The following is a 24641-nucleotide window of genomic DNA, read 5'->3' as shown; positions in this document are numbered from 1 at the left end:
AAATCCTAATGCCCACAGACTAGCCTATCTAGGACCTTATTATGCCCACAACTGTGACATTATTGTTTGAACTTAGTTTCAGAGTAACTTTTCCTACTGGATGCTATACTTTGGATAAATAATTGAGAAAATCCAAAATAAGTTATGTAAAACACTTCATAAAATCAGACTCTGTGACAGTAGCAGAGAGGAGAGGCATGTACCTCTAACTTTAACCGTCTATTCTGATACCATGCAAGAGTTACTATCTTAATAAGCCTATGTTATGAAAAGTCAAATAAAAAACGTGCTTCAAAGGGGAGAGGTTCGAGATTAGAAAGTTTCATATCTAGAAAAATTACACTATTTTCCCCTAAGAACTTAAATAATAAGGGTGTTTTGATTCCCAGGGCCACACTGGGTAGTTTATGTGGCACTTCTGAACAAGTTTTTTAAAACCGTAACTGAACTTCCATTTCTGAAATGGCTAGGAAGTTCCTACTGAACCCAATCCTTTCACCGATAACAACCATAAACTCCTGACAAAACATACAACATCCACCTGAAGGCACTGGAGAATGAACAAAAGCAGGCTCAGTCTAGAGGAGAGTAGATGCCCTGAGAAAGGAGTAATATGAGTGAGTTATCCCATTTAATATAGCTTTAGTCTGAGGGCAAGCTGCAGTCTCTACCACACAAGGGTGGCTAAAACTGATGAAAAGCAGAGTCTGAGACAACCACAGCTGCTGGAAACTGAGGGGGGACTCCAGGAGGGAAGAGAGTCAGTGGAGGGGAACCCCATATGCTGGGTATAAATTGTTCCCACATCTCTATCTCTGAACCAACACATGTACAATACAGATTCCTGCCAAGAACTGAACTAAGATTTGAACTGTTGCTAAAGAGACTAGAGTTTGCAATTTAAGTCCAACCAAGTTAACTCCCTAAAAAGTTACCACTCCTTAGAGGAATGTAAGGAAACCAGAATCTCTGTAACATAAAAATAACAATATTCAGGAGACAATTAAAAATAACATTTTAAAAATGTGGCCCAATCTTAAGGGGAAAGACAATCAAAACAGATCAATGCTGAGATGACCCAGATCCTGGAATTAGTATACAAGGTTTTTAAAGCATGGTTTTTAAAACATATGGAACGATGCAAAGAAAAATATGCCTGGGAAATTTCAGCCAAGAGAAACGATAAAATAGAACCAAACAAATTCTAAAACTGAAAAATATATGAAATAAAAAATTCACTGAATACGCTTAACAGAATGGTTAATAGTTAAAAGCCAAAGATAAAGAGAAAAATCTTGAGAGCAGAAAAGAAAAAAACAACGTATTATATACAAGGAAATAACAATTCAAATTACTGCTGACTTCTCATCAGAAACTAAATAGACCATGTTCTCACTTATATGAAGCTAAAAACTTACTGGATCTCATGAAGATAAAGCAGACTGGTGATTATCAGAGGCCGGAAAGGGGAGTGGGGTGTGGAGGATGAAGGAAATAAAAGGAGTATAAATGTTTTTATTACCACTGAACTGTACACTTAAACATGGTAAAGATGGTAAATTACATCTCTATATATTTTTATATTAAAAAATTTGAAAAAGAAACGAGAGACTTGAAAATAGTGAAACAATTTTTAAAAGTGTTAAAAGATAAAAAACAGTTAACCTAGAATTCCAGAAAAAGCACTCTTTAAAGGAAGACAAAATGAACACATTCACTGATTAAACAAAAAACAACTAAGAGAAACTAAGAGAACTTATTACCAGCAAACCTGCACTACAAAAAATGCTAAAATAAGTTCTTCAAGCTAAAGGGAAATGATGCTAGATAGAAATTGTTTTTCAGAAAGAAATGAAGAACACTGTAAATGATACCTTTCTCAGGAAATACAAAATACTGTTTTATTTTAATTTATCTAAAATACATAGGACTCTTTACAGCAAAAATTATGTCTTAAGGGGTTATATGTAGCCAGAGTATATATATGTATAGTATACAGAATTAGCGACCAAAATGGATCTACACTATGCAATGTTTCTGTATCTTTTGTGAGGTGATACAATATCGACTCTAAGTAGCACATGAAAAGTTAAGGATATATATATACTGTTTCCTAGAGTAATGACTAAAAAAAAAAATGTACAAAATATAGCTTAAAAGCCTACAAATTAAAATAGAATTTTAAAAATATTTAAAACAGAGGCTACCTCCTCCCTCACCTGAAGATGAGATCCCTGTAGGGATAACCCTTATCTCAGCTGGATTTTAGGACCATTTGCCTCAACAAGATGACTCTGTTTAAACCAAGTTGCATGATTCTTTCCAAAGGTCCTGTTTTTAATGGCTATAAAGGTTTAGAGAGCCATAAAACTCAAAACTTTACTCGACTTACATCTGCTCAAAGATATTGGTATTTTTTTCCCTACCTCTACTAGCACAACCATTTAACATTTCTAACATATCCTTCACTACCTTTAAACCCAGTGTTATTTATACATACACTTGTTCCCCAACAAATAATACTTGCAGCACTTTTGTTATTTGCCCAGCATCTTTCTAGGCATTGGGCAGGCAGCAATGAACTACTCCAACAAAATCTCCTGTTCACATGAAGTTTACATTCTAGGTATAAGAAACAAATCTATAACGATAAGCAAAACACTAAGCCACTCAAGCAAGGTGACAAGCTGGGTTTTTTGCCTACACATCAGTTTTAAATCACTACTTAACAGTGTAAAACTAGTTTGATATCACTATATTAAAAACAACCCAAATCAAGAAAAAATGCATGAGAGGAGAATTACTTGTACATATATTGGGGCCCACCGCTGACTTACTAAATCAGAAAATGGGCAAGTACAGGAGAAACCCACGCATACTTGATTTATGAAAGTATTCCCAAGGTAATTCCAAAATCCAACTTTTCCCCAAGTCTCCTCAGTTTTTCAATTCTACATAAGAAATAGGTTCTCAATTTGTTCTCAAACCATAAGCCACTTAGGCAGAATAGAGAGACCCCACATCCTACCTACTTTATAGTGAAGAACTTAGTCGTAGATCAATTGAAAAGGGACACAGAAATTCCAAATGAATTAATTCTTAACAATTCACAGGTAAGAAGTGTTTTTTAAACCTGAGAAATTATGGCCACAATTTATAATTACTTATACAATCTTACTCAATCCTCATAATTACCCTGCTCTGGTGATTTTTTTTTAAGCCATGTTTTTCAGTGAAACAAATAAAGCACAGCAAATTCAAGCAATTTGTCCAAGCAAATTACACCTAGTAAATGGCAGAAGCTAAAATTCAAAGCCAGGTTTATCTGATGCCAAAGCCATATATCGTGTCCCAATGAAAACGCCAACGCTAATGAATTGAAGCCAAAATGGTAAATTATAAAATGTAAATAAGTACAGACTACTATCCAGAAAATTATCCTAGCCTTAATTGATCCATTCATTCAAAGTTCCAGATACCAAAGACTGTGATTTAATATAACGAAGCACTACTTCTTTTCAAACATTCATAGTAATTTTAAGCATTCCTTTATTTAATTTAGCATACCTAGAATTCACTGTGACTAGGTATACTATGAGCAAAAAATAAAAATAAAAAATCATTTGACCCTATTGCACAAGATTTAGCATTTTCCTTTGCTATTCTCCTGGGGTATTAAACCCAGTTCCTCTTCCCAACCTACTTATACATTTCAAAACAAGCAATTTCTGTGCATTTTATTTCAGGTTACCTTACATATTTAAATTTAATGAGTTTTCTTTCTGATCGATATCATCTTTCCCCTTTCAATCTTCATCAGCAAATAATTGATGGCAATAAAGTACAATCTGTTACATTTCCATGTCTCAAAATGTAAGTGTGAAAATGACAATATGGTAAAGTAGACTGCTATCATAGTTCTAACAAAAAATGAATACAGTATTGTCATTGTACAGATTTATACAGAATATGCCTGTTCGGAAATTCTGAGTTCAACATATGCATGCTAATACTTACACTAATTGGAAATTCCTGAAATGAGAGCAATTTATCTAGAGTTTACAGCACTCTCTGCTCTTCTAAGCATCACTATGTGAATTTTATGGTGAATTATTAAATTTCTGTCCCATTCTCACAAGAAAGCAACTCAACAAAACCACACCTGCTCTCCTGAAGAAAGAGGATATTTTCCAATAGGAGATACAGTACTCATGAAAGCACTATTAAAAAAATTACAGTTTTTCTCTCAGTTTCATCAAGCATTAGAAAGCAAAATATTTAATAGCATTTATAAGTACTTCAGACTGTTAACCAGAAAATGGTGAATTCTACAATTATCTGAAAAATTAAGAAAATGAGAAAATGTTCAACTAATGGCTGAAATGCACTGCTTTTCAGATGATTTCAGTAGCAAAACACTTCTACCATTGTCACTTTGGTGTCCTCAGTTCAAGTTAGAGGAACTTGCTGAAACATACTATCGTAAAATTGCTAAAGGAAGGGGGAATCAACAGTGAATTACCTTTAGTTGGCTCCTCCGGCTTCTAAATAGTAACAACAGGTTTGGTGAATTTCAAACATTTTAACAGAGTTCATATTTAAAACAAAAACAAATAATAAAAACACCTTAGTTGCCCAATGGGGAAAGTGGTAATATTACACAATACAAAATAAAAACTGTCTTAAAATTATTCTAAATGCCAAAATATAACGGGAGGGGAGACAATGGAATTCTCAGAAAATACCTCAACAAGAGCCAAGCCCCCAAGGAACAGATTTTCCTTCTCAGGGAACAAACAGGAATAACAGATTGGCTTTGCTCTTGAACAATATAAAACAACATTGCTATATACTTTCCATATCTGTACTGAAGGAAAACTTATTTGTTTAGAGAAACCGTTTCTTGCTATTTTTTTCCCTTCTTAAAAATACTTAAATATTAGTGAAAAATTTGCCTCATGATATACCACATAAGGCCAAAAAGTTATAATTTGATGTCAGCATAGAATCACAATTTCAAGAAAATAAAAGAGTCAAAATACTCCTGTCTCTTTCTAGAAAAGTCACCAGGTTGGCAATCCCTTATCGGCAGTTCTAAACTCCGTAAAGCTCTGAAAATACAAAGATTATCCTTAAGCATGTGGCAACTCACTTGACAGCAAAACTCAGCATATACTGACTTGATACTTAATGTCACTTGATACAGTGCAGAAATATTAATATGCTTGATTAGAGGATGCTGCTCCAGATCCCAAAAGGGGGATTACTTAATATGTAGTATAGGTACTGCAGTTCTCTAAAAACTACAAGATACTGAAGTCAAAACACTTCTGGCTCCAAGAATTACAAATAAAGAGTTGCAGAGCTGTACTCCGCTTTGCTTCCTGGTCATTGCATACACCAGGTGTGCTCTCGGACTCATAACCATTTGAATGACTAGACCGCCGGGTTCTAGTACAGGGGCTGGAAGTTGTGCAGATAGTTCTGGACATTGTTTTCTGTAAGAAATAAGTAATATAAAAGCATTTGACTGGTCTGCAACTCTGTGTGGAGAGTAGACAGCCCAAATTTTGAGACACTTTAAAACAGTAAGACACAGATGAGTGAAAAAAAAAAAAAAAGACATTTCAATGAATCCAATGATACCATTATTTATACTGAAATCTTCACATTATAAATTGGGAGGTAGTATTACCCCCCATTCATTTCCTATATCATGAAGCTAGTTCCATCTTAGGCTGTTTAAATAACCAAAGAGTTAAGTAATAAAATCATTTGGAAATACTATTAATTTTTTTAATTTTTTTAATGCATAGGAAGATTCCCCAATGTGCTCCTTTTCAACAGAATGCAGGATCTATGAGAACAGGAATTTATCTATTTTTGTTAGTTTCAACATTCCAATCAGCTGTCTCTTGATTTACAGTACAGTACTGATTTCTATTTAAGTTGGTTTTAAAGAAAAATTCTACATGTTGAACTTTTTAATGATTCATTTAAAAATAAATTATGATATTTATGGGGCAAATTCCCTTCATCCTGTCCCCTCTCTATTTCTACTGTTTCATCCCTACACAGCTATTTTTTGATATGTTGATGTGTAAGTTCACACTTGATGCCGCTAATCTTTTTTTTTTTTTTTTTGAGACAGAGTCTGACTGTCCCCCAGGCTGGAGTGCAGTGGCATGATCTCAGCTCACTGCAGCCTCCACCACCCAGGTTCAAGTGATTCTCATGCCTCAGCTTCCTGAATAGCTAGGATTACAGGCGTGCACCACCATGCCCAGCTAATTTTTTGTATTTTTAGTAGAGACGGGATTTCCCCATGTTGGCCAGATTGGTCTCGAACTCCTGACCTCAAGTGATCTGCCTACTTGGCCATCCCAAAGTGCTGGGACTACTGGAGTGAGCCACCATGTCCAGTCTGATGTCTCTAATTCTTAACCTCTCCTACCCACTGTAATTTGGCTTTCCCTTCCCACTACTTCACAACACTTACCAATGTTACACAATAACTTCTTGTTGCTAAATCCAGGGGCGGCTTCCTTCTTTTAGGGAACAATGCTCTAGCATTTGGCACCTAATCCCCTTCTTGAAGTTCTCACCTGTCAACTTACAGGGACACCACCTTCATTTGTCCACTCCTTTATTATTTATTATGCCTGAGAGTTTAATCTTTGCTTGTGAATTTATGTTTTGTTCATTGTTCATTGCTACACTAGGGACAACCCAACACTAGAGGCTTTCAATACATATTTGTTAAATGAATGAATAGTCCTTATCTTTTCTTTCTCCATATTCTCTGCAGAAGATCATCTCCATCCCCATAGCTTCAATTAACATGTGAAAACAACTTTTTACTCCAGCCAATCTTCTCTGAAGTTCCAAATCGTTATGTCCAATTGGCTACAGGAAACCTCTATGTGGATGTGTCAAAGGCCATTTGAACTAAGGAAATCCACACTGGAACTCATTATTTCCTTCTCCCCATCTCAAATCAGCAATTCTTCTAAGATATGACTTACAAAGCTTCCCAGGGGGCAATTTCCTTTTCCTTCCTCCCCGTAAGTCACCAAATCCTATTGATTCTATCAAATCTGCCCATGTTTTCCCCTCATTCTGTCACTGTATATAGGAGGCTGGGGGAAGGTTCCATTTAGGCTAGGGCCATAATTGATATTTACATTCAGTGGCTGAGAAAAGCTGGGTGCAGTGGCATGTGCCTAGAGTCCCAGCCTGGGCAACATAGTGAGATCCCATCTCAAAAAAATAGTAAAAGAAGAAGAAAAAAGAAAAGTGCTTACAGAGAAAATGAGGAATTATGAAGCCAAGAGAAATAAAGTACAGTCATGGTCTTTACTAAAGGCAGTGCCTACGTATGGTGGGGAGATATATACATTACACATCAGACAAGGCATTAAGGACTCTGTCCTCGGGTAAAGAAGAAATGTCTAAGTGCTACAACAATGTTATAAACTAAGTTTTACTGGCAAAGAGGGTTTGGGACATACAGAAAGAAGCAGGTCTTGAAGCTGAGTCTTGAAGAACAAGTAGGAATTATCCATATAGAAAAGGGAAAAAGGTCATTCAGGAAATAAGATAAGCATGTGTAAAGACTCAGAGACAGAGAATTTGGGGATTCCAGGGTGTATATGAAAAACTGAACATGAATAAGATGGAACATGAGAGACTCATTAAGCTAAACTATGAAAGCCTCTGTATGAGGACGCTGGATCCTCAAGGTTTTTGGTCACTGCTACGTATCCAGAACCTAGGACAGTGTCTGCTACTTAGTAAGTTCCAACTCTAAAATTAAATAAAAAAATGGGGAGTGTAGATTTCTGCAATTACTCCTATTTCTTCCCACACAGAACTCCCTACAATGCCATTTTGTCAACTTGCTCATCAAGGAATACAACAGCAGCCTTGTCTCACCTATTAACTCCTACTTCTTGGAAATACTAAGATTTCCAAGTCTTAGTGCATCAAGACAGCACTATCAGATGCCACTCCCTATTAGTCTTCACTCCATGTTAACCGGTGGAGTAAGCAGCTTGAAAACACTTCCTCGCTGAGTGAGATGAAAAAAATACTAGTTCCTTTGCAGGAACTGCAAAAGGAAATCTATCCCTGAAGGTGCAGTTCTCTCAACTTACAAAATCAACCCTAATTACTGAATATGCCATATGCCTTCATCATACATTCAAACCACTCTCTCCTGCCCCAAATCTGTTCCTCAGCTTGCCTAATTAAGTACATGGGTGAATACATTCTGCCAATTTTCATGGCACAGCTTTGAAAGTCACCTGATTATTTAATTAGAGAGCCACTTAGTAAACCACATTCTGGTTTAAAGAAAACTTGGAGGTGTTGGCCTCCATAGAGAAACTGAGCCCCTAGACATGTAAGCACTGCATTCTACTACAAAGGCTCCTGTAGCCAGGTCTAAAATAAAGCTACACTGACAAACTATTTCAGGGATTCACAGGGTAACTTTTCAGGTGGAAGTGCTGAACTCTGTCTAGCTCCAACCATTTATAAGTTAGGCTGAAAGACAGGTTAAACATGAGTCGCCACTGAGTTCATCCTTCCCACTAGCTAATCCATTCTACAGGAGTTTATATGTCCCAAGGCCAAGGCAGCATACCCGGTTTTTGGTATCTGTTCACTAGGAAAGACTTATTAACCGGACTATATATAGTAAAGGCTTGCTTTAATCCATGCTTAAAGTTTGCACTTTGTTATAGGCATTCAAATGTCTCTTCCAATGTCCACTTGGGAAATGTATATACTGAGAAAAAGCATAAGTCTGGGAGTTTGCCAAAACTAGTATGCTCTCTGGCTTTACAGTTCCACCACCCTCCCATGCTCAGATAAACAGAAAAGTGGGGAAATTCAACAAGGGAGCCTTCAAAGTTATAAGTCGGATCAGATGTATTACTAATAGCCACTTCTTTCTTGGACTAGCTCCAGGCACCATGAACAAACCATGACCAAGTTAGGGATATGATAGGTAGTACAAAATTCCATCTAAATACAGGTGGACAATAAACTGAAATTATTATTCAAGTTAAGGCATGGGCATTTGAAATACAAAATGTGTCACCGTGCTGTCTTCTGGGTGGTCTCAGGTACAAGCCACTGTAGGTCATTCAACAATGTTCAATCATGGGGAAGGAGAGTTAACTTCTTTTCTTTTTCTTCTTCTTTTTCTTGAGACAGAGGCTCACTTTATCACCCAAGCTGGAGTGCAGTGGAGTGATCTCGGCTCACCGCAACCTCCGCCTCCAGGTTCAAGTGATTCTCCTGCCTCAGCCACCCGAGTAGCTGGGGCTACAAATGCACGGCACCACACCCTGCTACATATTTTTGTATTTTTAGTAGAGACAGGGTTTCACCATGTTGGCCAGGCTGGTCTCGAACTGCTGATCTCAAGTGATCCACCTGCCGTGGCCTCCCAAAGTGCTGGGAATGCAGGCATGAGCCATCGCGCCCCAACAGAAGAATTAACTTCTAAAAATTCAACAGCTGGGAAAGCTAATAGAGCTAAGAAAGCTCGCTTAGAAAAACCAGGTAGTCTAGGAAGTGTCAGAACTCCAAAAAGTGATTGGAGGTAATCTATCCAAAGCAGGGAAGGATGTGGTGGCATAATAATAAATACTGGCTGGCCATGGATCAAGTACTTTGGAGCAAGGAGGGAAACAAACCTGATTCTGAGGACAGGGGGAGGATGAACCATAGCATGCCCCTAAAAGATGGGCTAGAGCAGAAGTTTTCAAACTAACTGGCATGAGAATCACTCGAATGCTTTGACGCAAAAAAAAAACTGTTGGGCCTGCATTTCTACGTTTCTGATTCAACAGAACTGGGTGAAGCCCAGTAATTTACATTGCTAATAAGCTTCAAAGAGATGTTGCTGATTCAGGAGACCACATTTTTGGAACCACTAGACCAGGGTATTAGATCAAAGTTCTTGGCCTTTAACTTATAACCAAGACGGTCTCAGAGCCCCAGTCAACTGAGTTGGGTAAGACTCCATAAAAGTGGCATGGACACTTAAAACTAGAAGGGCACTGGCCGAGCGCAGCGGCTCACCCTGTAATCCCAGCACTTTGGGAGGCTGAGGTGGGTGGATCACGAGGTCAGGAGATAGACACCATCCTGGCTAACATGGTGAAACCCCGTCTCTACTAAAAATTAAAAAAATTAGCAGGGCGTAGTGGCTGGCGCCTGTAGTCCCAGCTACTCGGGAGGCTGAGGCAGGAGAATGGCGTGAACTCGAAAGGCGGAGCTTGCAGCGAGCCAAGATCCGCCACTGCACTCCAGCCTGGGCGACAGAGTGAGACTCCGTCTCAAAAAAAAAAAAAAAACCTGGAAGGACACTTAAAGGTGGAAAGGCAACACTCAGACCCAGAGGGCAAGAACTGAGGCACAGACAGAACTCATCAACTGTATCATAGTAGCAATTTACAATAATACAAAGCTAACACTGTATATCAGGCACTGTGCTCAGTGCCTCATCTGCATTATTTTCTTTATACTCAAAAAAAGACAACACAGTGAGGCAGGTATTGTATTATTACCTACATGTTTTCAGATGATGAAGCTGACTATATATAATAGAGACTTTTAACTTGCTCCAAGTGACAGACCTAATAATAGCTAAATAAAACTGAAATCTTTGGTCTACTAGTCCATCACCCAAGACCAACAAAAGTAGCTTTCCTCAACCTACTGATAAGGCCTGTAACAAGGCTTCTCCTCTCCTGGTCAAAACCACACTTTTAATGTCAATTTTAAATCTGCCCTTGCATAGTAGGATAATCTGTGTTAACTCCTGAATTCACAAGCAATCCTACAACAAGATAAGTCTAAATACGGTAAGAGGTAGGTTAACTGATCTGCTGAGGACCCAATTTGTTTGTTTATCTGCTATTTCGAGTCTCTGCACATCCAAAAATGCAAAGGAAACTCTTACCTAATTCTTGCATCTAGAATAGCCTTTCTCCAAATCCTGCGTTCTCCAATTACCTCAAAAGAATTGTTAGGATTAAGTGGAAATAGGTATGGTAGTTTTTGCAGTTAAACTCAGTGAAATTAACGATTATATTTCCGTTCTATAATGCTGTGTTACAGGACCCAAAGCTCCTTAGAGAGGTGGAGTCTGGACACCCAAGTTTAGCAGTTATTACCTCATTGGAGACAGTTCAAGTTATGTAAGGATCAAGAATGACAGGTGAAGAGGACACAAGAGAAGCGAAGCGTCTTCAAAACTAAACTCTAGAAACTATCAGTATTTACAGGGCAAATAAATGAAAAAGAAACCGCTAATGAAACGTAAAACAAATAGCCAAAGGGATATAACGCCGGAAAGAGGCATAAGAGTGCAAGTACTTCAACTAACTTTTAATCAACTAGAGCTCATTAATCCCACTCCCCAGGCACTGGGAAAGGGGCTTTGGCAAGCCCAATGGACTCCAGAGGCTCTAAGTATAAAACACACTGCACACGAAACAACAGAGCACCAGCGTTGGTGCAGGACTTCAGACAGCTGCAGGAACCTCACAAGGAAGGTCAGCCGGTCCGCTCAGGCAGTCAGTCAGTTCACCGCAGCCCATTCGCTCCCCACCCGCTTGGACTCCTCGGACCCAGCCACTCTCACACCCCTCTCGCGGGCCCGAGCGTGGCGGGAAGACCCACGCACACTCCAATGCCGCTCACAGCCGTATCAGTGAGCCCGCACCCACTCCTCAGGGTCTTTCACTTCCCACCCGACCCGGCAACCCGCCACCCCCGCTCCGCTTCGGTGCCTACGGGGACTCCGCGGAGTTCGATAATTACCTAAAGCTGCACCGCGCCGCCATTACACCGGATGTACGTCACTTCCTCTTCCCGAGCACCGACAGTAGGAACAAGGCAGATACTGAAATACATAAAAACTTGACGCTCAATTGGCTTGACGCGTTATCCTTTTAATTTATTTCAGATACCATATCATAATGCCAGAGTCAAAGCAGTCGATCCAGGCACACTGTATTCTTATCAAAATGGCGACTAAAAAGAAGTTGGCATGAACTACAAAGTCCGAAATCCAGCACCTGTGCTGACGGAAATGACGAAAGCATAATTGTAGTTTAGCGGTGAAATGGCGCGGTGTACGATGGGAATTGTAGTTCATACAGATGCGCGCCAGCGAGTTAACATCCACGCTGCTGACTGGCAGCCTAGCAGTGTTTAGGGTCTAGGCAAATTTACTTTAATCTAAAAGTATTTCACTGCATTTTGGGAATTTTTTTTTTTTTTAGTAGTCAGTTGTCACTTTCCTTGAAAATCTTAAGTGAGAGATTTTCTTGAGACTTTTTTTTATAAGAGTTTGACCAAGAGTCAAGTGCCTAATAAATTCCAAGACATCCAAGCCAAGAGAATGGGAGAATATTAGATCATAAATAGAGTGAAATAATGAGGAAAAAATAATTCTGTAGAGACTATGTTGCCTGTCTTTTAAGTTAAGGTACCAACTGGTATGACCTGAGAATAAGGAGATTGCCTGGCTGAGTAGGAAGTAGCAGTTTGTACAGCATACAGAACTAGGGCATCAAACAAATTGTTTCTTTAAACTTCACTTTTCACTAGTAACAAAACGTAAAAGTTCAACTACTTACTATTTTGGAAACTCTCTTTCTAAAACAAGAATATCTTTATGTTATCAAATCTTTCATAAACCAGGCCTGATTTCTCCACACACTTCTCTATTACAGTTTTAGGGTGCTGTGCTTCCACTCCTTTCTGGAGGCAAAGTGTGAGAATTAAGAATAAAAACACTGCAGTTGGACTACTTACGTTTGAATCTTGAGTCCTTTGATTATTTATGGATGATTGGGGCAAGTAACTTCACATTCTGTGGCCGTTTCCTGATCTGTTAAATGGAAATACTAGTAGTACCCATTCATGCAGTAGTTGTAAGAATTGAATTAGTTGATTCACAAGATACGTTTAAGATAATTGCTAGTATACAATAGTGTTATCTATTTTATTTCATATTTAAGATATTTGGCCATTGTCGATGGTGCACTTTGGTGTACCAATACAGGGCACAGGAGATGGATCTGGAGATGAACATTTGTATTTATATATTTAAAAACCCACAATACTATCTGTGATGGTTAATTCTGAATATCAACTTGATTGGATTGAAGGATGCAAAGTATTGATCCTGGGTGTGTCTGTGAGGGTGTTGCCAAACTGTTGACAACTGTTTGTTGTCAAACAGTTGAGTCAGTGGACTGGGGAAGACAGACCCACCCTCAATCTGGTGGGAACAATCTAATCAGGTACCAGCGAATATAAAGCGGGCAGAAAAACGTGAAAAGGCGAAACTGGCCTAGCCTCCCAGCCTATATCTTTCTCCCGTGCTGGATGCTTCCTTCCCTCAAACATTGGACTCTAAATTACTCAGTTGTGAGACTCAGACTGGCTCTCCTTGCTCCTCAGGCTTGCAGACAGCCTATTGTGGGACCTTGTGATTGTGTAAGTTAATACTTAATAAACTCCCCTTTATGTGTGTGTGTGTGTGTGTGTGTGTGTGTATGGATATATATTTATATTAGGATATATATGTAATAGGATATATATATACATATATATGTTTATATATATCCTGTTCTGTCCCTCTAGGGAGCCCTGATGAATATATGACCTCTACAATTATTGACAGAAATAGGAAAGTTAGGGTTGAGCAGAGGAGAACTAGATGGGGCTGGAAAAGAATGGACTTGTCAGTTGGGTCCTTCAGGAAGCAGACACTGAGAAAGAGTTATGAATAAACAAGGTGAAAGGAATAGGGAGGAAATAGTATGGGGCAGGGGTAGCTCCAGAACAAAGATGAAGAGGCCTACAATGGGTTGAAACGGCTAGACCCTTGTACCACAGTTTTGTTCAGTCACTGGCTAGAGCCACCCCAAGAAGAGCGTGGCCTCAACTAAAAATCCGAGGTGGACATGAAGATGTCAACAGTTGAAGGCTGCCACCTAACCACACTGCTTGCAGCTAGGCTACAAACAAGTCCTTTCCTGAAGAGGTATCTGAGCAGCATATCTCTATGCCTGTCACCGTCCACCTGTTACACCATGTGGACCCAGTCTCCATACACATTTCAGGAACATCTTTTCCAGGGTTCTAGCGCACATTCCTTCCTTAAAAAAAAAAAAAAATCTTAGAAGTGGGAAGTTAGTGAGACAAACTACACTCCCCATCTTTGGGTCCTGAGGCCACACTGAATCCATTGCCTCTCTTCTCCACTATTCATTCTAAATTTCCCTTGCTGTCAGCTACTACTCTACTGCTCTCAGTGGTCATACTGGTGGTGTAAACATCTTAATTCCTGGGAAGTCTGAGCGCCTGGTAGTGATCTTCTTTTCAGGCAGGTGCTGCTGCATTTTTTCACTGATGATTACTATAAGGTAAGGGATTACCAAGAGATGCTCAAGTGGATCACGTAAGTACCACATATATTCTTACCTGCTCCCATTGTGTAACAGCAAGCCTATCTCCTCCTGCTGTTTGGATTTAGCTACCTCTGACAAAGCATTGATTCCTTTCTTGCCTACTAGCCCCTGAACTCTAGAAATCTCATGTTCCCAGGCACTTGCTGAGCTTAGTTCAATTCAGTGGGACACTGTGTCCCTAGCAAGAATATACCACGTTTGGGGATTAGGACTACCAATTCCACAGAGCTCAGAGTTGTAGGAATGAGAAATACTATGTCCCACAGCAGGTCATTGGGAAAAATGGTAAGTTGGATTATATTCCTGTTTTCATCCCTTGTTTCCTGGACCCAAGTATTGTTCTTACTAGGGACTCTGCATCCTGAGAGACAGTACCTCATTCTTGCAGAATATTGTCTTCTAGCTGGTACTTCAACTGAACCTTCAGCAGGCCATTCCAGTGCTCTGTTAGGCCACCAGCTTCTGGGCATGCAGCATGTGATACATCCAGTGGAACCTATGGTCACAGACTTGCACCACCTTTGCTATGAAGTAAGTCCTACTTGGATGCTATGTTGTATTATATTCCATACCTGTGGATCAAGCATGGTGGAAGTCCACAGATACTGGTGCTGGATGAGTCTTGGTGAGTATAAAATGCGAATGCATTCCCAAAATAAATATTCCCATAAAATTGAACTGCTAGAATGGAAAGATCTCAATGCAGTCTACTTACCACCAAGTGTTTTCTCGATCTCCTAAAGATTCAGTGTCAAATCAAGGATCAGTTTCACAGGTTAAGCTTTCAGATAAGGCAGTAAGTAGGTAGATCAGCTGTGGTAAGTGGGGATATATGCTGATGGACCTGTGCATATATTCCATTTTTGCCACCCTGGCCATTTTGTTCATGTGCCGATTGTACCAGCACCAAGGTGGCCACTAATAAAGACAGGCTGACGTCAACTAATTGAGTAATTTTTCTACTTGTTTTTAGTGCTTACTCCTTAGATTATACTTTCTTGTGGACATTGATATGTGATAAAAATATCTTCACACTTTTGCCCACACCAATATGTATATCCATGTTCCTCTAAGATCCTCAGGACTCATTATTTGCGATCTTCTAAACTCATTCTTTTCAGGCCTCTGACCAGCCAGCCAGGATGTTTGTCATTTCCTGTAAGTATATTTATATTCTAACCCCAGGCTACTTCTCCTTCTAAAGAAAGTAGATGACAAGGTGCACCATCCAAAGCTTTGCCCACTAGGAAGACTGTTTCTCTCCGCTGTCTTCAAGGCTATTCTTTAATGAGATTGTAATATAAGCTGCTGCCCAATTTCAGCTTTCATCCACATACGTGGGCAACACATTCATAAAGTAAGCTCAGCCATTTTTTTTCTTTCTTCAGCTTATTGATCAAGACCACAGCTCTGCTCCATATGGTCACCAGTATGAGCTGAGGGAGAAGTATTGATGCAACTCTAACGGTGATGTCAGAGTGTATGCTATCTGCTCCTAAAAATTGATTGTGGTCTTCTTTGGGCTTCATCCCAAATGTAATTCTTTTATCTTATGATGGATTACAGTTGAGCTTCCCAGAACTTATAACATGGTGTGTCCAACAAGTCACATTTTTTTTTTTTTGAGATGGAGTCTTGCTCTGTTGCCCAGACTGGAGTCAAGGTACATTTTGTTTTGTGTCACTTAGTGTCCCACATTAAGCATTTCCTCTTTACCAGTAGCATTATAAGGGCCATTTTTCGAAAGACTTGCAGCCTTCATCTAGATCCCCAGACACCCGAACTGTAATTTTCCCACTGAGATTTCTATAAACTCCATATTGCATCTTTTTCCACCACTGACACCTCTGACATCATAGGTTCTGCCAGATCGTATAGTCCAGTGTCAAAGCTATTTTCACTACAGCTCAGTCCTGCTATAGAACTCTTTCCTTTGCCAGGTTGCAAAATTGGCAGCTTTTTATGTCACCTGGTTTATGGATGAGAAAAATATTTCTAGGTGTAGAGTATGTGCCTTACAGAACCCAAAGCAGCCTCCTAGGCATTGTGCTTTTTCCTTCTTCATGTGGGATGTAAGATGCTGCAGTTTGTCTTTTATTTTAGAAGGGATATTGTAGCACTCCTCCGAACAATGGGCCCTTAATGTCTTTAATAAAGAACCAGGTCCCTCCGTGATTCTTCCAAGGTTTCATTTCTCACTCTCTGGAGCACAAACCTTAAACATGCTGATAACCTCTTGCTAAACCTGTTTTATCAGCATGATGTCATTGATATAATGAATCAATGTAATATTCTACAGGATTTCCAAACGATTCCTATCTCTGGACTGCAAGTGTGAGTAGGATAGTTAATATAGTCCAGGGGAAAAGTTTCAATGTATATTGATATTTTATTTCTTATGGATATGAACTATTTATTTCATAGGACATGAGCTATTTTAAATTGTCTTGCTTGATCAGGATAGAAAAGAATGAATTTTCCAAACCAATAGCTGCATACCATATACCTGGAGGCATATTATCCTGCTTTATCAATGATACTGTGCTTGGCATGTCAATTGCAACTGTGGCTGCTACTTTGTTAGACTTTTGGTAGTCTACAATCATTCTTCTGTTATAGTTCATCTAGTTTTCACAAAGGCCAGACTGTTGAATTAAATGGAGATATGATGGAAACTATCAACCCTGCATCTTTTTTATTTTTATGAGTATCATTAATCTGCACCATTTTCTAGGCACATTATATTGCTTTAGATGTCTCTTGGACAAGAGAGGCAGTTCTAAAGGCTTCTTTTTAGCCTTCCTCACTATGATAGTTCTTACTCCATAGGCCAAGAACAATACATGGAAGTTGTTCCAACTGTGAAATATGTCAATCTCAATTATACACTTTAAGGTGGGGTAAATGTCCACGGGATTGGTTTGTGAACCCAGTGGACTCATTGTGAGCAGACTCTGAATAGACTCATGGACATGACTCATGGTCTCCGTATGATTCCATTCCAAAAGGAGAGTCATGATATTGCTTCAGATCTTTAGGTATCAGTGTTAATTCTGATCCTGTGTGCAATAGTTCCCAGGAAGTATGGGTACTCCCTTTCCCAGTGTACAGTCATTCAAGTAAGTGGAAATGGATCTCTTTGGGGAAGGACTAGGGGAATCATTACATGTCATACTTGACATGGTATCACAAGATATTTCTTCCTGAGACCCAGACAAGTCTCGATAGCTTGACAACTGGCACAGATCCAGGAAGTGGGCAAGATAATGTGACTTTTTATTGGTGTGATCACCCTCAGCCTCCTGTTCATCCATTCTTTCCTTTAATTGCATGTATCAAGCAGCATCCTCATTGGAAGCCCATGTATTTTGCTCCTAGTGACACTGTGTTGTATTAACCATCTTCACAATTCTCTCTTAGCTGCTGCTCTGACATTGTTGGTCACAATGATAATTGTGACCCACCCCACCCCCACCACTGAGGATTAACTTTTACTTCAACCTCTCTTGCTCTTGGGCCCCATGATCCTCATTGTTACTAAGGAGTCAAGTTCTATGACAGCCTCTCCTACAGTCAGCACTGACCTGTAGAGAAGAGCCAGAACTGGATGTCTTGGTGATGTTGGTGCCCCACTTACTAGCAAATTCCTGATGACCTTGGGGAATGATGTGTCCTCATGGCCTCCTGTGGAAAATAATTTTTTCTGGTAGGCTTTCTGATCTCACATCCATTCCAGCATGTCCGCTTTCCTAGGCCTCTTACTGCCTTCCTCCATTGTCTGCTATGACAATTTAGGCATTTCAGTTTTCCTCAGCATGGACCATCACTTTCTCCAGGTGTCTAGAGGTACCCTAGCAGCAAATTTGCTCTACCTCCTCAGATCTTTTCTGGGGAGTTTAATCGTATATCCCAAGAGAATGCCCCAATGTCAATAAATTCTTATTTATCTGGTATTATGTTCCAGTACTGTCTACCAGTGAAGTATTTTAGCAGTTGGGCTACTGTATTGTGCCAGGGACTAATTATGCCCCATATGCCACCTGCAGTGGGCTCTTGTTTGTCATTCAGACAATGAGGGGTCCAGTGTCAAAGTCTCAACTTACCACTTGTTTTTTTGAATCATTCCTGGAATCACTGTATCAATTGGATCCTGTAAGAAGCAGACAGTGAGATAGAAACAGGAGTGTAAAAGGTGTATTAAAGAGTAATACCTGTGAAAGGAAAAGACAGGAAGCAAAATTGAGCAGAAAAACTTAGCAGATCATGATGAAAATCTGACAGGGCTTTGAAAGCCCAACAGAGAGGTCCAGAGCAAGGATTGCCTGTTAGAAGAGTCTTACATTAGGTGAAATTTTAGGCCATTTAATATAGTTTGGATGTTTGTCCCCTCCAAATGTCAGGTTTAAATGTGGCCCGACTTCCCCCACCAATGTTGGAGGGGGGCCTGATGGGAGGTGTTTGGGTTATGGCAGCAGATCCCAAATGAATGCCTTAGTGCCCTCCGCACAGAAATGAGTGAGTTCTTGCTCTATTAGTTCATGTGACAGCTGGCTGTTAAAAAAAAAAAAAAAAAAAAGTGTCCCTTCTGCTCTCTTTTGCTCTGTCTCTTGCCATGTAAACCACCTACTCTCCCTTTGCTTTCTGCCATGAGGAAAAGCTTCCTGAGGCCTCACAAGAAGTCAAGAAGATGCTGGTCCCCTGCGTATACAGCCTGCAGAACTGTGAACCAAATAAATTTCTTTTCTTTATAAATTATCCAGTTTCAGGTATTCCTTCATAGTGATACAAAACAGACTAACACATCATTATACCACATTCTTGCTTGGTCCTTGGCTGGGGTGACCCCAAGAAGAGTATGACCTGGGCACTGAGGCAGATCTGAAGGAGTTAACAGCTGGAGGCCCCAAGTCTGAACATCGGAAGGGTGCATTCCCATGTCTGCCACAATAGGTATTAGCATAGGGAGATGCTAGAAGTAATTCGATTTGTTTGGTATACTCCATGTTTTTAAACTAGCTCAACACTAATATAAGAGTTGCATGGGAAGAACTGTCAAATCGGAAGAGATACTCAGCTTCCCTTAGTTCAGTTAATATAAACATTTCAGAGATTTTAGATTTTAAGGAAAGACTCCAGAGAGTTATCACTGCCCTCACTGTTCATATTAAGTTCTCAGTTTATAGGAAGCATTGATTAAACACTTAGGAAATAGCTAATGGAACATTTTATTCCCTCTCATTCTGATAGTATTGGTATTATAATAAATTGATCACAGCTATTCAGCCTCATTCTCAAGTAAATTTCTGTTTCCCTCTGAAGCTTGCCTAAAAAAACCCTAGTTTAGGCAACAGGTTAGACTTTGTTTCTCCAAAGAATATAATCTCAGAGCCCTGCAGAAAAGACTGTGCTAGGTACTCTGAACAATGGGTATTTCAAAGAATAGTCTTGAGTATAATCTTCCAAGATAAGATTGCTTAGAAAACTTTCAGGCTGTACTAGTGGACAAAGTCAGGATTTCCAGAACCCCTTTCTGTTCAGAAACAGTTATGCTTTATCAAATCCAACTGCTTGATCCAAGGCCCAGTGGAACAAGAATTAATTACAGCATACTTACACTAATGAGGAAAATTTTAATGTGGTTTATTCAGAATATTTTTGTATTAATTTTATGTTCTATTTTTTAATAGATACATAACAGGTTCTTTTACTTCTGAAGCTATCTTAAATTCTCAATTTAGTAGACTCTTCCTTTGGGGTTTGATTTTCACTGACATATAGGAATTGAGAAAACTATTTTTACAAGTCTCTTTACTTTTTCATAGGGATATAATTTTTGTGTAGGATAAATAAGAATATGTCTTCATTTTTACCAGGGTATAATTGGACAAATCAATTTTGCAGTAAGACTATATTTAAAGTGTTATATTTGAAAATAATTCTCATTTAAGTATATGTGAACAAGAGTTGACTTTATATGTGGAGACCAGCTCATAAATGACACCAGCTGTTGTCGTTACTGGGAAGGTCAATAAGCTGAATAATGACCATTTCTTTGGAGACTGGGGCACCCAGGGACATTGAATTCATCAAAGAACTCTCACTAATCCCTTTTCCTGTAAAGTTCAGAAGCTACTTTGGAGAGGAGGTGGGAAAGGATGGATTGGACACGCTAGTGTACTGACCTCAGCATCAGTTAGGGTTTTTGTTGTTTTTGTTTACCGGGGAGGGCAGTACTTACCCTCAAGGGAGTGTTTGGAAATATATAAGGTTACCCTCAAGGGAGTGTTTGGAAATGTTAAGGTTGCCCCCATGCCAGGAGAGGCAGCTGCTGGCATTTTGTAGGGGAAGGAAGTGGGGTAAGGGGGAAAGTAGGGGTGCTAAATGTCTGTGCAGCTCTAGGAAGGAATGTCCCACCCAATATGCCCCTTGGGTTATCATAAGGAATATGGAAAGGTGCTATTAAATCTTACAGTCCATTGGGTTTAGGGAAATGGCTTAACAGATTTCTTTTCCTCCACTTTGCACAACCCAGTGGATGGAGCTCTGAAGGAAGATAAGATTTGTTTCAACAAAATAAACAATTACTTTTGTGTCCCAGATTCAATTTGTAATGTGACTGGTTCTGTTAGTTACAGATATATTTAAAAGCACGATTAATCCAAATGCAAAATAGTTATATCCATATTTTTTTTAAAGCTGTGAGTATGGATTCCTAGAGGGAACAAAACATACTCTTTAATTTTTTTTTTTTTTTTAAGATATGTTTTTTTGCAGGGCACCTAGATTTCAGAGGATCACATTAGTCACACTGAAAAGCCAAAGCTTTGACTCACTGATTTGTCACTTAATTCATATCATATGTTGAATGTTTTAATGAGTCTCCAGTGCTTATGCAACCCACATGTAATAACTTAAAAGTGCTCTTGGAACTATTTCTGACAGTTTCTACAAAAACACTTTAATTGGGGTAGCCAACAGCTTTTAACTGCCATAGGGGATGTTTTGATATGAGAGGTGGGTGGGAACAAAAACAACAACAAGAAAACCACTAAAGAGGGTTCTCTTGCCCCTCCCCTAGGCCACCCCCCACCTGTGTTTTTCTTCCTGATGCTATTTCCAGAAAAACAGTCCTTCTCAGACCAATGTTAATATCTCCAGAAAGTAAATAGTGCCTTCTTCTGTAAGTGAAAGCAGAAGCAGGAGAAAACAGTTTACAGGAGAGAGAATGTAGAAATGAAGACGAAAATAGATTTAAGGGTCGATAAGAGCAAAATAGAGCATGAAAGCAATGGAAAAAAGAAAGTGGAGAACGAAAACAAATGAAATGGTAAGAAGAATTGAATTTCTGAGTCACAATCCAACAGGAATGATCAGTATGATCTTGTGGTGCAAGCAAGAAGACAGGAATCTTTGTTTAGTACCTTAGAGCTGATTGTGGTGTATGCTGTGTTCTAGACTCCCGTGCTAGACCATCTGGGCCCCTGGGAAGCAAAGGCAACACACGAGGCCTGGCTGTAAATGTTGGTCTCTATGAGGGAAGCCAAGAATACCAATTCCTAGTAGAACATGGTGGCTATAACATGGTGTTCAAAGCCAGGTTATCTAAGTTTAAATTTGTCAACTGTATTAGTTATTGGTTGCTGCACAACACATTAAAACAACATTTATTATCTCACAGTTCCTGTAGGGCAGGAATCCAGGTATAGCTTAGCTGGGTCCTCTGGCCTGCCCTTGGTCTCTCACAAGTCTGCAGTTAAGGTGTGGGCCAGGGCTTTAGTCACCTCAATGTTCAACTGGGAGGGGATTGCATCTGCTGTGGTCTGTATGTTTGTGTCATCACAAAATTCACATGATGGTGTCTTAACCTCAAAGGCGATGGTATTAGGAGGTGGGGTCTTTTGAGAGGTGATTAGGTCTTGAGGGCCAAGCCCTTGAGAATGGAATTAGTGCCCCTATAAAAGAAGCCCAGGGCAGCTTGTTTGCCTCTTCCACCATGTGAGGATGCAGCAAGAAGGTGCCCTCTATGAGGAACAGACACTCACAAGCCACCAAATCAGCTAGTGCCTTGATTTTATACTCCCCAGCTTCCAGAACTGTGCAAAGCACATGTTATTGCTTATAAACCACCCAGTTTATGAACTTTTTTTTATCAGCCCAAACTAAGATAGCTTTCAAGTTCACTCATGTGGTTGTTGGCAGGGCTCAGGTTCTTGCCAGCTGTTGCCCACGGACATTGGCTCCATGCCAGCTGCTCACAACGTAGCAGCTGACTTCCATCAGGGTGAACAAGTGAGAAAGGGCATAGCCTAATCTTGAAAGTGACATCCCATTATTTTTACCATATTACATTTGTTAGAATCAAGTCAACAGTGTCAGGCAATGTTCAGGGGTAGGGAATGACCCAAGGGCGTGAATATAGTCACCCTTCTATAGTTACTGGTTCTGTATCTGTGGATTCAACCAACTGCAGATAAAAAATATTCTTAAAACAAAATAACAATGCAACAATAAAAAATAATGCAGGTGGGCATAATGACTCATGCCTGTAATCCCAGCACTGTGGGAGGCCAAGGCAAGTGGATCCCTTGAGGCCACCCTCTCACCCCCTGGATACTATGAACCATATCACAGTGGGGTGTACGCCCCCTGAGATATGGGGAGTAATATCACCCTCTCCCCCCCTTGATATTATAAACCATATCACAGGGGAGTGTACCCCCCCCCCGCGATATGGGGAGGAATATCACCTTTCCCCTCACTGGATATTACAAACCATATCACAGGAGGGTCTACACACCCCATGATATGGGGAGTAATATCACCCTCTCCCCCGCTGTATATTCCGAACCATATCACAGGGGGGTGTACACCCCCCCGTGATATATGGAGTAATATCACCCTCTCCCACCCAGGATATTATGAACCATATAATGGGGAGTGTACACCCCCCCGCAATATGATGAGTAATATCACCCTCTTCCCCACCAGATATTACAAATCATATCACAGGGGGGTGGACACACAGGGTATTTACTCTTTGGGGAGTAATATTATCTCCCTTCATGGATATTACAAACATTATCACAAGGGGATATACACCTTCTGCGATATTGAAAGTAATATCATCCTCTCCCTCCCTGTATAATAAAAACAATATCACAGTGGGTGTGTACATCCTCTCTGATATTGGGAGTAATAACATCCTCTCCCCCATTGGATATTAGGAACAATGTTGCACAGGGTTTGTACAATCCCTGCAATTTTGGGAGTAACATGCTCTTTCCGCCTGGAGATTAGGAACAATATCACACGGGGGGTGTACACCCCTGTGATACTGTGAGCAATATCATCCTCTCCCGTACTGGATATTAGAAACAATATCACTTGAGAGGTGTACATTTCCTGCGATATTGGGAGTAATATCATCCTTTTGCCTCCTTAATATTTGGAACAATATTACGTAGGGGGTGTACACCTGTTGTGGTATTGGAAGTAATATCATCCTCTCTCCCCCCATGAAATTAGGAACAATATCACAGTGGGGGTGAACACCCCCCGCGATATTAGGAGTAATATCATCCTCTCCCACCCTGGATATTAGGAATAATATCCCAGGGATGTTGTACACTCCTTGCTATATTGGGAGTAATATCAGCTTCTCCCTTGTTGGATTTTTGAAACAATATCACAGAATGAGTGTACACCCGCTGCGGTATTGGGGGTGATGTCATCCTCTCCCCCATTGGATATTAGGGAAATATTATAAGGGGGGTGTATACCCCATGCAATATTAAAGGTAATATTATCTTCTCCCCACGTAGATATTGAAAACAGTATTATAGGGGAGGTGTACACCCACCGTGATATTGGGAGTGATGTCATCCTCTCTCTCCCTGGATATTAGGAACAATATCATAAAAAGGGTGGACACTTACTGCGATATTGGGAATAATATCGTCTCCCCTCTTTGATATTAGGAACAATATCCCAGGGGAGGTGTTCACCCCCTGCGATTTGGGGTGTAGTATCCTAATCTCCCCCCTCGATATGGAAAACAATATCACAGAAGGGGTGTAGACCCCCTGTGATATTGAGAGTAGTATCATCCTCTTCTCTCTGGATGTTAGAAACAATATC

General features: G+C 39.9%; 2 protein-coding genes across 2 annotated transcripts in view; one reads left to right on the top strand and one right to left on the bottom strand.

Moving 5' to 3' along the window:
- The window catches only part of CWC22 (CWC22 spliceosome associated protein homolog), a 63301-nt gene extending 51172 nt beyond the window's left edge, over positions 1 to 12129 (bottom strand). Inside the window, 1 exon segment of the mRNA XM_050750540.1 lies at positions 11842 to 12129. The gene's annotated coding sequence lies outside the window, so the exon portion shown is untranslated.
- Positions 1 to 24641, top strand: part of UBE2E3 (ubiquitin conjugating enzyme E2 E3) — a 1128997-nt gene that overhangs the window by 125215 nt on the left and 979141 nt on the right. The gene's annotated exons all lie outside the window — the stretch shown is intronic.

The sequence above is a fragment of the Macaca thibetana genome, chromosome 12 (assembly GCF_024542745.1).
Source record: "Macaca thibetana thibetana isolate TM-01 chromosome 12, ASM2454274v1, whole genome shotgun sequence".
NCBI lineage: Eukaryota > Metazoa > Chordata > Mammalia > Primates > Cercopithecidae > Macaca > Macaca thibetana.
Note: the sequence above shows the minus strand (reverse complement) of the source record. Positions and strands in the feature narration are given on the sequence as shown.